The sequence below is a fragment of the Schistocerca cancellata genome, chromosome 12 (assembly GCF_023864275.1).
Source record: "Schistocerca cancellata isolate TAMUIC-IGC-003103 chromosome 12, iqSchCanc2.1, whole genome shotgun sequence".
In the NCBI taxonomy this organism is placed as follows: Eukaryota; Metazoa; Arthropoda; class Insecta; order Orthoptera; family Acrididae; genus Schistocerca; species Schistocerca cancellata.
In genome coordinates this window covers 78,032,281-78,047,648 of record NC_064637.1, presented here as the reverse complement: position 1 = coordinate 78,047,648, position 15,368 = coordinate 78,032,281, and the positions used below count along the sequence as shown (strand labels likewise).

The 15,368-nt window shown below is 44.4% G+C and overlaps 1 non-coding gene across 1 annotated transcript; it reads right to left on the bottom strand.

Moving 5' to 3' along the window:
* Window positions 1-12,005: 12,005 nt before the first annotated feature.
* On the bottom strand, window positions 12,006-12,080 carry Trnas-cga (transfer RNA serine (anticodon CGA)). The gene has a single exon. It is a non-coding gene; the product is annotated as a tRNA-Ser (tRNA).
* Window positions 12,081-15,368: the final 3,288 nt, after the last annotated feature.

The window sequence follows — 15,368 nt, the reverse complement described above, 5'->3', positions numbered from 1 at the left end:
GCAGTCACTATGAAGGTTGGCATATGATCAATGCAACTGCCTAGTAAGCAGGAGACTCGGCCTCGAACAATGGTGCGGCACAAATTTTCTACTTTTCCCATTGATTTCAGTCAGAGCCCGCTTGCAGCCCATGTCTATAATACCTTTATGTCTTAATTCATAATGGTTGCTGGATCAAAACTGTGTTTGTTCTTTCGAACATATCCGAAAGAACAGACACCACAAATATATCATAAGAGCTATCAGCACTGCCCCATCTTTGATGTCGTGAACCAAACCTCTTCTACTGCAAGTTCTATGCTTTCCACATTTTGAGAGGTGGCAGGATGGACCAAACCAAGAAAAATACTTCCACTAAACAGGGGCTTTGAAATGCATACTTTAAAAGCCATCGGCACTTGTTCATCTTCGCTGCTGTGAACCGAGCGAGGTGGCGCAGTGGTTAGTATACTGGACTCGCATTCGGGAGGAAGACGGTTCAAATCCGCATCAATCTATCCTGATTTAGGTTTTCCGTGATTTCCCAAACTCGCTTCAGCCAGATGTCGGGATAATTCTTTCGAAGGACCCGGCCGATTTTCCCCATCCTTATCTAATCCGAGCCGGTCGGAGTGGCCGAGCGGTTCTAGGCGCTACAGTCTGAAACCGCGCGACCGCTACGGTCGGAGATTCGAATCCTGTCTCGGGCATGGATGTGTGTGATGTCCTTAGGTTAGTTAGGTTTAAGTATTTCTAAGTTCTAGGGGACTGATGACCTCAGAAGTTAAGTCCCATAGTGCTCAGAGCCTTACCTAATCCGAGCTTGTGCTCCGTCTCTAATGATCCAGTTGTCGACGGGACATGCAACAGTAATCTCCTCCTCGTCCTCCTGATACTCTTCCTCCGCTGCTGTGAAGCACGTATCTTCTACTGAACAAGTGCTCACAGCTCTTGAGGTTACGCAATTTAGAAATGGTTCAAATGGCTCTAAGCACTATGGGACTTAACATCTGAGGTCATCAGTCCCCTAGACTTAGAACTACTTAAACCTAACTAACCTAAGGTCATCACACACATCCATGCCAGAGGTAGAATTCGAACCTGCGACCAACATCTACATCTACGTGATTACTCTGCTATTGACAAAAAAGTGCCCGGCAGAGAGTTCAATCAATCTCTCTACCGTTCCACTCTCCAACGGCACGCGGGAAAAACGAGCACTTAAATTTTTCTGTGCGAGCCCTGATTTCTCTTAATTTATCGCGATGATCATTTCCCCCCAATGTAGGTGGGTGCCAACAGAATGTTTTCGCAAGCGGAGGAGAAAACTGGTGAATGAAATTTTATGAGAAGATCCCGTCGCAACGAAAAAGTCTTTGTTTTAATGATTGCCACTCCAATTCACGTATCATGTCTGTGACACTATCTCCCCTATTTCGCGATGATACAAAACTAGCCGCCCTTCTTTATACTTTTTCGATGTCTTCCGTCAGTCCCACCTGATGCGGATCCCACACCGCGCAGCAATACTCCAGAATAGGGTGGACAAGCGTGGTGTAAGCAGTCTCTTTAGTAGACCTGTTGCACCTTCTAAATGTTCTGCCAATGAATCGCAGTCTTTGGTTTGCTCTACCCACAATATTATCTATGTGATCGTTCCAATTTAGGTTATTTGTAATTGTAATCCCTAGTATTTAGCTGAATTTACAGCCTGCAGATTTGTGTAACTTATCGAGTAATCGAAGTTTAGCTGATTTCTTTTAGTACTCGTGTGAATAACTACACACTTTTCGTTATTCAGGGTCAATTGCCACTTTTCGTGCCATACAGATAACTTATCTAAATCATTTTGCAAGTCATTTTGGTTATCTGATGACTTTACAAGACGGTAAATGACAGCATCATCTGCAAACAGTCTAAGACGGCTACTCAGATTGTCTACGTCGTTAATATACAGGGTGTCGGAAAAGTCTTTCCCTGATTACATAAATTGATAACTCAGGCTATAAGTAAGATACAAATATGAAACTGGTGTCTAATTGTTTGAAAACTATTAAAGTTTCGTGCATACAAAGTGCAAATCGTTCAGGCCTTGTTGCCCAATGACAGTACGCGTCGATATGACTTTGCGGTCGAAATGCTATCACGTATTGAGGACGATGATGGTTATCTCAGACGAATTGCCTTTTCCGACGAAGCGATCTTTTTTGTCAGTGGAGTAGTGAATCGCCATAATGTGCGCATTTGGGGTTCACAGCCCCCTGGCGAGGTCATGGAGTGCACCAGAGGCAGTCCAAAGGTAAATGTTTGGTGAGCGCTATTGCACGATCGAATTATCGGGCCATTCTTCTTCGCTGAGGCTACCGTCACATCTGCAGTGTATCTGGACATGTTGCAACTGTATGCTGTTCCTCAGCTGCTTCAGTATCACCCCGATGTCTTGTTTCAGAAAGACGGTGCACTGCCTCATTGTGGTTTGGACGTCCGTGCCTATCGCGGTATGACCTCCACGCTCTCCTGACATAACCCCATTACACTTTTATGGGGTTATGTCAAGGACGAGGTCTACCGAAAACGTGTACCAGATCTTGAAACCCTGCGGCAACGGATAACCACAGTCGTTGAGTCGGTCCCTCCAGTGACGTTGGCTAATGTGTGGACGGGAATTGAATATCGCCTAGATGTTCTACGTGCTACCAAGGGTGCTCATGTGGAAGTTTACTGATGTGTGAAAAAACTTTGATAGTTTGTTCAAATGGCTCTGAGCACTATGCGACTTAACTTCTGAGGTCATCAATCGCCTAGAACTAAGAACTACTTAAACCTAACTAACCTAAGGACATCACACACATCCATGCCCGAGGCAGGATTCGAACCGTAGCGGTCGCCCGGCCCCAGACTGTAGCGCCCAGAACCGCACGGCCACTCCGGCCGGCTGATAGTTTGTAAACAATTAGACACCAGTTTCATATTTGTATCTTACTTATAGCCTGAGTTATCAATTTATGTAATCAGGGAAAGACTTTTCGGACACCCTGTAGATCAGGAACAATACAGGGCCTATAACACTTCCTTGGGGAACGCCGGATATTACTTCTGTTTTACTATTACTACGAACCGCTTGGCCACAGCGGCCGGCCATGCAATTTAGAGCCCATGTTTATTGGACATTTTTTCCTTGTTTCGATCTGTACTGTCTTCTCCAAAAATATGGAAAGCATAGAGCTTGCAGTGGAAGAAGCGCACACAACTGGTAAGGTATACATTTTTGAGCCCATGTTTACTAGACTTCTGCTTCAAATGGTCATATCCCTGAATACTGACCGTTCCTCGTGGGACAATTCGCACTAAACTGCTATTACAACGCTGGGCACAGGCCAAGGAACACAAAGTGTTGCGACGTACAACACTCTTTTTATTTTAATTTCTTAGACTTTCCCGGCGATTTTGTGGCATCCCGTTGAATCGGGTGTACTGCCGGTGGTCTTCATTAGGTGCTTCCTGTGACTGAACAGTTCAGGCGCAGGAAGCATCTGATGAAGACGCCGAGGTACGATGTCGAAATATTGTGTTAGGAAAGTTAGTTAGTTAGTTACGTGTTCCATTGATCAATAGCACGGAAAACCGTTGTGATGTGGAACGTGTCAAATGCACAAGAAATGCGCACAGGAAACAAGTTTTTTTTCTTTTTTCTTTTTGTTTACATTCTAGTGTTGTGCCTAAATATTTCTATTATCTATCCCATTCCGTTAAATGTTAAAAAATGCATGTATTATATCTCCAGATTTATATACTCATATTCAAGAATTCACCTACCTCTTTCTGTGCCAAAGATAGGTTAAGTAAAGGATAGTGTAGGTCCTTCTTTTTTCTGGTATTGTAATCATGAATGTCGCTGTTGATTTTAAACTGGTCCATGTTGCTGAGGAAAAATTTCATTACTGAGTAAATGTACTGTGAAGCAGTAGTAAGAATTACTAACCTTTTAAACACATGCCTACAAGATGTGCGACTATGAACCCCACATATTATTCTAACTACTTTCTTTCGAGCAGTGAATACCTTTTGCCTATGCATTGAGTTGAGCCAGAATATTATACCATATGACATCAGAGAGCGGAAGTATGCAAAGTATGTTAGCTTACTAATTTCTACATCCTCAAAATTGGAAATTATTCTGATTGCAAAAATTGCTGAACCTAGTCACTTTACGAAATCCAAAATATGAATTTTCCAATTAAATTGTCATATATATGTACAGGGCTATTACAAATGATTGAAGCGATTTCATAAATTCACTGTAGCTCCATTCATTGACATATGGCCACGACACAATACAGATACGTAGAAAAACTCATGAAGTTTTGTTCGGCTGAAGCCGCACTTCAGGTTTCTGCCATCAGAGCGCTCGAGAGGGCAGTGAGACAAAATGGCGACAGGAGCCGAGAAAGCGTATGTCGTGCTTGAAATGCACTCACATCAGTCAGTCATAACAGTGCAACGACACTTCATGACGAAGTTCAACAAAGATCCACCAACTGCTAACTCCATTCGGCGATGGTATGCGCAGTTTAAAGCTTCTGGATGTCTATGTAATGGGAAATCAGCGGGTCGGCCTGCAGTGAGCAAAGAAACGGTTGAACGCGTGCGGGCAAGTTTCACGCGTAGCCCGTGGAAAATTGGCTCATGCCACAACTGGAGACCGACAGCGCCGACTTCATCTTTCAACAGGATGGTGCTCCACCGCACTTCCATCATGATGTTCGGCATTTCTTAAACAGGAGATTGGAAAACCGATGGATCGGTCGTGGTGGAGATCATGATCAGCAATTCCTGTCATGGCCTCCACGCTCTCCCGACTTAACCCCATGCGATTTCTTTCTGTGAGGTTATGTGAAATATTCAGTATTTAAACCTCCTCTACCAAGAAACGTGCCAGAACTGCGAGCTCGCATCAACGATGCTTTCAAACTCATCGATGGGGACATGCTGCGCCGAGTGTGGGAGGAACTTGATTATCGGCTTGATGTCTGCCGAATAACTAAAGGGGCACATATCGAACATTTGTGAATGCCTAAAAAAACTTTTTGAGTTTTTGTATGTGTGTGCAAAGCATTTTGAAAATATCTCAAATAATAAAGTTATTGTAGAGCTGTGAAATCGCTTCAGTCTTTTGTAATAACCCTGTACATCCAAAAACTTAGTATGTTGTACCCTAGCTACTGACTTCTTTTGATGTGTTATGTTTATTGAAGGAATTATACTTTTTGTAGCAGAAAATTGGATGTACTGTGTTTTTTCAAAGTTCAGAGCAAGCCTGTGGTGTGCGTACTGTAAGACCTTCGGTACACACACCGTCAGATTATTTGACTTGTCGCTCTAACGAAGTAGGCGAGTGTCAGCAACATGTCTCGTGGTCTTATTGTGGCGTGTTTATCTTCTGCCATTAGGTCAGACGATAGAAATGCCACTTGCACGCTTAGAATAGCAGACTGACGGTGACCAACTTTAAACAGAACTTGATTACTTTTCACACACATTTATTATAAAAATTACTTAACTTGGTTCTGGATGCTATTTACAATTGACAATCTGAAGTTCCTTTGGTCTTGGTACGTTAATCCTATCTTGGTACGTTAATCCTATTCTCACATATCTCTGATACTTGACAAAAGTGTCTATAATTTATCTTCATGGCTATGTACAGGAATGTGATAATCTTCTTAGGTGCAGACTGAAACTTGACTATACACTGGTACAGACTAATGTAGACTAGTGCAGACTGGTGCAGACAAATGCAGACTGAGTAATCGGAGGTCTGTACACTCGTTATAATACCTCGCGCATTCAGGTATCACTGCGCGAGTGTGATCCGCGAGGAGAAAAGGTTCTACGTTAGCAGCAATCTCATTGGCTGCATTACATATTAATACGTGGACCGGCGGAAGCAGAATTTGGTCCGTCTCTATGGCAGCGCCATCTCGTAGTGCGGAGACGGACGAGCGCTGCGCCTGTGCTGTTGTGCTTAGCGGGGCGCGCTCTAGTGGGAAAGTTGTGTACGTGCTGACTACGTGGAACTATGTACACAACAAAGCCCATTCGGAGAAAACCAGTTAATAATTTTTTCAAAGACCTTATTTGTATCATTTTCTATCCGACTTTCTTTTACTGAATTAATAGTTATGCTTGTATTATGAGCAAACACCGGCCGGAGTGGCCGTGCGGTTCTAGGCGCTACAGTCTGGAACCGAGCGACAGCTACGGTCGCAGGTTCGAATCCTGCCTCGGGCATGGATGTGTGTGATGTCCTTAGGTTAGTTAGGTTTAATTAGTTCTAAGTTATAGGCGACTGATGATCTCAGAAGTTAAGTCGCATAGTGCTCAGAGCCATTTTCATCAGCAAACAGTGTCAGTTCAGCATCTTGTTTCACGTAAGAAGGGAGGTAATTCACATATATCAAGAAGAGGAGGGGACCCATGACCAGACAGCAGTACTCTCGATTCAGCGAGATGTTTCTTTATTCTTTTCTGTCGCTAGTTTCCCTCGATTTATTGAACTTAGCGTCGACAACCATATAGGAACAGCGGTACTAACCCACAAAGCGCACTGGTAGCACGCTCTGGAAACCGTTCGTCTTGCACCCCCGAATCGCTCCCCTAGTATTTCCCCCTCCCTACGGCCGAAACTCGACCCTATCATCGGTAGCACAGGCGGGGGTGGCCACCCTCAAGAAACACTGTCCTCGTCGCCCACCACAGCGTCCCTCCCACCCCACCACCTCCACCCCCACCCCACTAGATCTCGGCCGCCCCTGTGGTGGGAGAGCAAATCTTCTTAAAACAACTTTTCAGTGGCGGCCAATAGCGGAAATTTAATTTCCTCGGGCGCGTACTTTTTTTTCCCTTTATTTTAAGCTTGCGGTGCGTCGCCTAATGATTTTAAATGTCGTTCCGCTTCTCTGGCCGCCCTCGCTCTCCGCCGGTCTCGCACCCCCGCCACTGGCGGAGGAGGCAGCGAGGAAACTTCAGGCAGACATTTCCCTCATTCTCTAAGTAGCCGCCCTGGAGACGAGATTTCCAACTTCTGACAAGGAGCGCCTGTCAAGGACCGCACGACTGACAATTCTTAACGACGGCGCCATGCCGTGGCAGAAACGTTCGACAGCACCTGGAGCTTGTAAAGACACTGGTTCATCTACATCTACATTTATACTCCGCAGGCCACCCAACGGTGTATGGCGGAGGGCACTTTACGTGCCACTGTCATTACATCCCTTTCCTGTTTCAGTCGCGTATGGTTCGCGGAAGTACGACTGTCTGAAAGCCTCCGTGCGCGCTCGAATCTCTCTAATTTTACATTCGTGATCTCCTCGCGAGGTATAAGTAGGGAGAAGCAATATATTCGATACCTCATCCAGAAACGCACCCTCTCCAAACCTGGACAGCAAGCTACACCGCGATGTAGAGCGCCTCTCTTGCAGAGTCTGCCACTTGAGTTTGCTAAACATCTCCGTAACGCTATCACGCTTACCAAATAACCCTGTGACGAAACGCGCCGCTCTTCTTTGGATCTTCTCTATCTCCTCCGTCAACCCGACCTGGTACGGATCCCACACTGATGAGCAATACTCAAGTATCGGTCGAACGAGTGTTTTGTAAGCCACCACCTTTGTTGATGGACTACATTTTCTAAGGACTCTCCCAATGAATCTCAACCTGGTTCCCGCCTTACCAACAATTAATTTTATATGACCATTCCACTTCAAACCGTTCCGCACGCATACTCCCAGATATTTTACAGAAGTAACTGCTACCTGTGTTTGTTCCGCTATCATATAATCATACAATAAAGGATCCTTCTTTCTATGTATTCGCAATACATTACATTTGTCTATGTTAAGGGTCACTTGCCACTCCCTGCACCAAGTGCCTATCCGCTGCAGATCTTCCTGCATTTCCCTGCAATTTTCTAATGCTGCAACTTCTCTGTATACTACAGCATCATCCGCGAAAAGCCGCATGGAACTTCCGACACTATCTACTAGGTCATTTATATATATTGTGAAAAGCAATGGTCCCATAACAGTCCCCTGTGGCACGCCAGAGGTTACTTTAACGTCTGTAGACGTATCTCCATTGAGAACAACATGTTGTGTTCTGTTTGCTAAAAACTCTTCAATCCAACCACACAGCTGCACTGATATTCGGTAGGCTCTTACTTTGTTTATCAGGCGACAGTGCGGAACTGTATCGAACGCCTTCCGGAAGTCAAGGAAAATAGCATCTACCTGGAAGCCTGTATCTAATATTTTCTGGGCCTCATGAACAAATAAAGCGAGTTGGGTCTCACACGATCGCTGTTTCCGGAATCCATGTTGATTCCTACAGAGTAGATTCTGGGTTTCCAAAAACGACATGATACGCGAGCAAAAAACATGTTCTAAAATTCTACAATAGACCGACGTCAGAGGTCTATAGGTTTGCGCATCTGCTCGACGACCCTTCTTGAAGACTGGGACTACCTGTGCTCTTTTCCAATCATTTGGAATCTTCCGTTCCTCTAGAGACTTGTGGTACACGGCTGTTAGAAGGGGGGCAAGTTGTTTCGCGTACTCTGTGTAGAATCGAATTGGTATCCCGTCAGGTCCGGTGGACTTTCCTCTGTTAAGTGATTCCAGTTGCTTTTTTATTCCTTGGACACTTATTTCGATGTCAGCCATACTTCTCAAAAAAAAACCTTTTAAATAAAAAAACATGATCTATACAAGGAATCTGACTACCCCTGTTAGTCATGGGCGAAAAAAGAATTGGACATAGTCTATAACACTTCCGTCTGCTACTGCTATACCATAACCTTGAAGTACGAGGCAGGTCGTGAAATACAACTATCTAGTTAAAACAATTATGGTATAAAGCAACAGAGTAGTGTTACCCTCTGATAGGAATTTTGTTGTGTTGACCGAGTTGTACCTAACGGGGGTGGCTTATCGGAAATGAAAGTCAGAATTACGTAAATATCTGAACAGCAACAAACAAACTTTTTGCCTATCTGCATTGTTTATCGGATAAAGAAAACGGTCGCCAACCTAATTAGGCAAGAGCATGATTAACATTCTTGTTCAAGAAGATAGTTATTAGTAACTTTAACGGATAAACACAACCTATACTTTGTCACACGCGAGTACAATGAACTCTGACACATACATATGTTTACGGTAAGATTGAAGCTAACAGCTAGAGCAGCACAAACTATTAGCAAAAACATAACAGATACCGAAATACACTATTACTTTCAGGGCTTGTTCAAACTGAATGGTCTTTATAACATTACTATTAACATTCACTGCAGGATCATAAATTGGACATAGGTTAAGTCTCTCTCAGTTAAATACTTTACTATTTAAAATTAAAGTTAATTTAAATCCACTAATAAGTTGCTTCTCACTATCTTTTGAATAAACAAGTTATGGTTTTCATAAATAGTGGTCTTCCCATTACTTGTTACCTAGCATTAGCACAATAGACAAACTGTCTAGTCTAATAGTATAACAGGTTATACTATTAATATGCGCTTCCAATACACAATAGAGACAAAGACTTAGCAACCATGAACATATAACTTTCCACAACTGCAGTTTCCCACTTTTACTATAGTGAGACACAAAATTAACATATTTGTAAGAAACAGACTCACCTTTTAAAATTTACTACAGGTAGCACTATGATCATTAACTAAGCAAAACTTTATAAGCCTCGATTTTAAGAACTTTAATTTATAAAAGAAACAGCAAATTGTCTTTATTACAAAGTCTTCTACTTTCAAGTAAATGATTAAATAGGTGGCTATGTAACTTCACAAAACTACATTTACTGCCTCCCACAATTTCGCTAAATCCACAGTAAATCTGAATATTCACTTCTCATCAAAGATCAAACAACATTATGTAATTAACTGTCTAACTTTGTGGCTTTCGTTTTTTCCACAAAATAGGACACTCGGTAATCATAGTTTAAATGGAGAGGAAACTGAGAGGTGTTGTGATAGGGAAAAAATCAAGGTAGGTACATAAACTCAGTTATAAGTTACCTTATATTTGTGCACACTAAATCACCCAATAAGCTGATCATTCACTGTACATTATTATAGTACTCCTTTACAGTGATTGCACAATGTGGTGGCAACTGCATGTTGGTAGGCGGATTTGCAGACAGAATTGCTGGACTCTGGTCCTTCATCGTGGCGATGATGAATACCAATTCCAGAATCGTTCCAGCTATTTATCCATCCATCCGAGGCGTTGGAAAGTAGCAGAAAAAGCCTCTCTCGGAACCAGCACAATATGCATCTTTTACATGGCAGTGCACAGCTTGGTAGCTCGTTCCCGACTGACTCTTGGTTCCACCTTTCCTACCTAGGCCAACCACAATTTGCGCGCGCTACACAGTTCCGTTCCCGAGGGGAACCACGCTACCTCTTATAAACAGAATAACTAAGAACCCTAAGCGAGGATCAGTCACTTGTGTTTATCACTATAGTAGTCCGTTAAACATCAGTTCAATTTACGTCGTCGTCTTTAAGACAGTTTGGATGATATATAAAATGTTTCTTGATCAAATCATAGCACTGTTCTTTAACATTTGGTTTATTCCACTTTCACGCAATTCTAACAGTTAGTGTCTCCACACGACAATGGTGTCTGGTTCACGGCTAATTGTCACAAGTTCACACAGTATGTAAAATCGTCCCCGCAAACACTCGATATACTTTTTAGGTTTTACTGTTCACTTAATAATGAACGATCTCCTATTAAAACAGCGGACGCACTGTAATTAATTGTTCCTCCGCGTATCACCGTCTTTCAGGCTGAACTTTGCAACGTTTCTGTGGTGTCACCGCCAGACACCACACTTGCTAAGTGGTAGCCTTTAAATCGGCCGCGGTCCGTTAGTATACGTCGGACCCGCGTGTCGCCACTATCAGTGATTGCAGACCGAGCGCCGCCACACGGCAGGTCTAGAGAGACTTCCTAACACTCGCCCCAGTGGTACAACCGACTTTGCTAGCGATGGTTCACTGTCTACATACACTCTCATTAGCAGAGACGACAGTTTCGCATAGCCTTCAGCTACGTCATTTGCTACGACCTAGCAAGGCGCCCTATTCAGTTACTATGTCTTCTGAAAAGATAATATTGTGAATCATGTGCCGTCAAGAGCGACGTTCATCATTAATATATTAAAGTTATCAACTAATTACGTCCGCTTTCTGAATTCTAAATCCTTGTCATGTTCCAGACCTCACGTCACTATAGTCCTTCCCTCCTCACGCCACCCTGCTGAGCCAAAACGCGTGCATTTCGGCATCCTCTAGTAACACGGTGTTGGCTCTTCAGCCAAAACAACAGTTTCTCCACCCGCGAATCGGCCAAGATACCACCAAAACTGCACGCTCTCTATCGATAGTCGTTCGCTCTCGCTCTGATACAGAACTTCTCCTTGCCTAACCAAAGATTTGCAAAGCATATAAAACCAGAACATTGGTTCAAATGGCTCTGAGCACTACGGGACTCAACATCTTAGGTCATAAGTCCCCTAGAACTTAGAACTACTTAAACCTAACTAACCTAAGAACATCACACACACCCAAGCCCGAGGCAGGATTCGAACCTGCGACCGTAGCAGTCCCGCGGTTCCGGACTGCAGCGCCAGAACCGCTAGACCACCGCGGCCGGCCCAGAACATTGATATTCGTAGAATATAAGATATAAAACAGTAGCAAAATGAGTGAAGGAACAATGTGACGTATTAACAAATAAAGAATAGTTGAAATAAATGATTCATACTTACTATGACAAGGTAGTGCACAAAACAAAACAAAAAATTATCGACTTTCGGGGAAAACAATGTCTTTACAAGCTACAGCTGAATCAAGAAATTACACCAACGAATCGAAACATTCAGAATGAGGTTTTCACTCTGCAGCGGAGTGTGCGTTGATATGAAACTTCCTGGCAGATTAAAACTGTGTGCCGGGCCGAGACTCGAACTCGGGACCTTTGCCTTTCGCGGGCAAGTGCTCTACCAACTGAGCTACCCAAGCACGACTCACGACCCGTCCTCACAGCTTTACTTCTGCCAGTATCTCGTCTCCTACCTTCCAAACTTTACAGAAGCTTTCCTGCGAACCTTGCAGAACTAGCTCTTCTGCAAGAAAGGATATTTCGAAGACATGGCTTAGCCACAGCCTGGGGGATGAAGTTTGGAAGGTAGGAGACGAGGTACTGACGGAATTAAAGCTGTGAGGACGGGGCGTGAGTCGTGCTTGGGTAGCTCAGTTGGTAGAGCACTTGCTTGCGAAAGGCAAAGGTCCCGAGTTCGAGTCTCGGTCCGGCACACATTTTTCATCTGCCAGGAAGTTTCGTATCAGCGCACACTCCGCTGTAGAGTGAAAATTTCATTCTAGAAACTTTCACCGTGTTGCCACAGGAAAACAGTCACATGTGTTTATCACTATAACAGTCCGTTAAACATCAGTTCAATTTACGTCGTCGTCTTTAAGACAGTTTGGATGATATAATAAATGTTTCTTGATCAAATCACAGCACTGCTCTTTTACTTAACATTTTGGTTTGTTCCACTTTCACGCAATTCTAACAGTTAGTGTCTCTACACGACAATGGTGTCTGGTTCACGGCTAATTGTCACAAGTTCAAACAGTATGTAAAATCGTCACCGCAAACACTCGATATATTTTTCAGGTTTTACTGTTCACTTAATAATGCACGATCTCCTATTAACACAGCGGACGCAATGTAAGTAATTGTTCCTCCGCGTATCACCGTCTTTCACGGCGAACTTTGCAACGTTTCTCCACCCGCGAACCGGCCACGATACCACCACAACTCCCACGCTCTCTATCGATAGTCGTTCGCTCTCTCTCTCTGATACAGTACTTCTCCTAGCCTAACCAAAGATTTACGAAGCATATAAAATCAGAACATTCATATTCGTACAAATTAAATATAAAACAGTAGCAAAATGGATGAAGAAACAATGTGACGTATTAACAAATAAAGAATAGTTGAAATAAATGATACATACGTACTATGACAAGGTAATGCACAAAAAAAAAATATTATCGTCTTTCGGGGAAAGCAATGTCTTTACAAGCTACAGCTGAATCAAGAAATTACACCAACGAATCGAAACATTCAGAATGAGATTTTCACTCTGCAGCGAAGTGTGCGCTGATATGAAACGTTCTGGCAGATTAAAACTGTGTGCCGAACCGAGACTCGAACTCGGGACCTTTGCCTTTCGCGGGAAAGTGCTCTAACACTTTTTCTTTTTTTCTTTTTTGCATTATGTTCATTGTTGATCGTTGTGTTCGGTCGTTGCGGACGTCGCAAGACATCCTGTTCAAGTTCGGTGGTTGATCCGTCCACTCAGTTTTTTTATTACAGAGGCCAACCGGCTCTCTGGCCGAACACGCTGAGCTACCGTGCCGGCTACCATCTCAGCTACCCAAGCACGACTCATACTCCGTCCTCACAGCTTTACTTCTGCCAGTATCTCGTCTCCTACCTTCCAAACTTCACAGAAGCTCTCCTGCAAACCTTGCAGAACTAGCACTCTTGGAAGAAAGGATATTGCGGAGACTTGGCTTAGCCACAGCCTGGGAGATGTTTCCAGAATGAGATTTTCACTCTGCAGCAGAGTGTGCGCTGATTTGAAAGTTCCTGGCAGATTAACACTGTGTGCCTTACCGAGACTCGAACACGGGACGTTTGCCTTTCGCGGGCAAGTGCTCTATCATCTGAGCTACCCAAGCACGACTCACGCCCCGTCCTCACTTCTGTCTGTATCTCGTCTCCTACTTTCAAAACTTCACAGAAGCTCTCCTGCGAACCTTGCAGAACTAGCAGTCCTGGAAGAAAGGATACTGCGGAGACACGGCTTAGCCACAGCCTGCGGGATGTTTCCAGAATGAGATATTCACTGTGCAGCGGAGTGTGCGCTGATATGAAACTTCCTGGCAGATTAAAACTGTGTGCCGGACCGAGACTCGAACTCGCCTTTCGCGGACAAGTGCTCTACCATCTGAGCTACCCAAGCACGACTCACGCCCCGTCCTCACAGTTTCACTTCTGCCTGTATCTCGTCTCCTACCTTCCAAACTTTACAGAATGTCTCCTGCGAACCTTGCAGAACTAGCAGTCCTGGAAGAAAAGATATTGCGGAGACTTGGCTTAGCCACAGCCTGGGGGATGTTTCTAGAATGAGATTTTCGCTCTGCAGCGGAGTGTGCACTCATATGAAACTTCCTGTATATTAAAACTGTGTACCGGTTCGAGACTCGGGGCCTTTGCCTTTCGCGGGCAAGTGCTCTACCATCTGAGCTATCCAAGCACGATTCACGCCCTGTCCGTGAGTCGTGCTTGGGTAGCTCGGATGGTAGAGCATTTGCCCGCGGAAGGCAAAGATCCCGTGTCTCGGTCCGGCACACATTTTTAATCTGCCAGGAAGTTTCGAATGGAAACATTATGATTAATACCGTGTTGGCTCACCTTTCGAACACAGTAGAGTAGCGATTCTGCGTGGTACGGATGCTTCCTTAGTAGGTTCTCAGAGATCCGCTGATAATACAAAATATTACGACCACTGCCCACCATGAAGCTAGCTGCCGCCTGCTGGCGTTGTGGGTACTTGACGCCATAATGAAAGTTTGTTAGAGGAGCAGACACGGACGGCGAATCACCATAGCGAAGATCTACATCTACATCTATATTCCACAAGCCACCCAACGGCGTGTGGCGGAGGGCACTTTACGTGCCACTGTCATTACCTCCTTTTTCTGTTCCACTCGCGTATGGTTCGCGGGAAGAACGACTGTCTGGAAGCCTCCGTGCGCGCTCGAATCTCTCTAATTTTACGTTGGTAATCTCCTCGGGAGGTATAAGTAGGTGGAAGCAATATATTCGATACCTCATCCAGAAACCCCCTCGAAACCTGGCGAGCAAGCTACACCGCGATGCAGAGCGCCTCTCTTGCAGAGTCTGCCACTTGAGTTTGCTAAACATCTCCGTAACGCTATCACGGTTACCAAATAACCCTGTGACGAAACGCGCCGCTCTTCTTTGGATCTTCTCTATCTCCTCCGTCAACCCGATCTGGTACGGATCACACTCTGATGAGCTGCAAATTGAGATAAGCTACTTTGACAAAGGAGGAAACGGCCTTGCCGCAGTGGATACGCAGGTTCCCGTGAGATCACCGAAGTTAAGCGCTGTCGGGCATGGCCGGCACTTGGATGGGTGACCATCCAGGCCGCCATGCGCTGTTGCCGTTTTTCGGGGTCCACTCAGCATCGTGATGCCAGTTGAGTAACT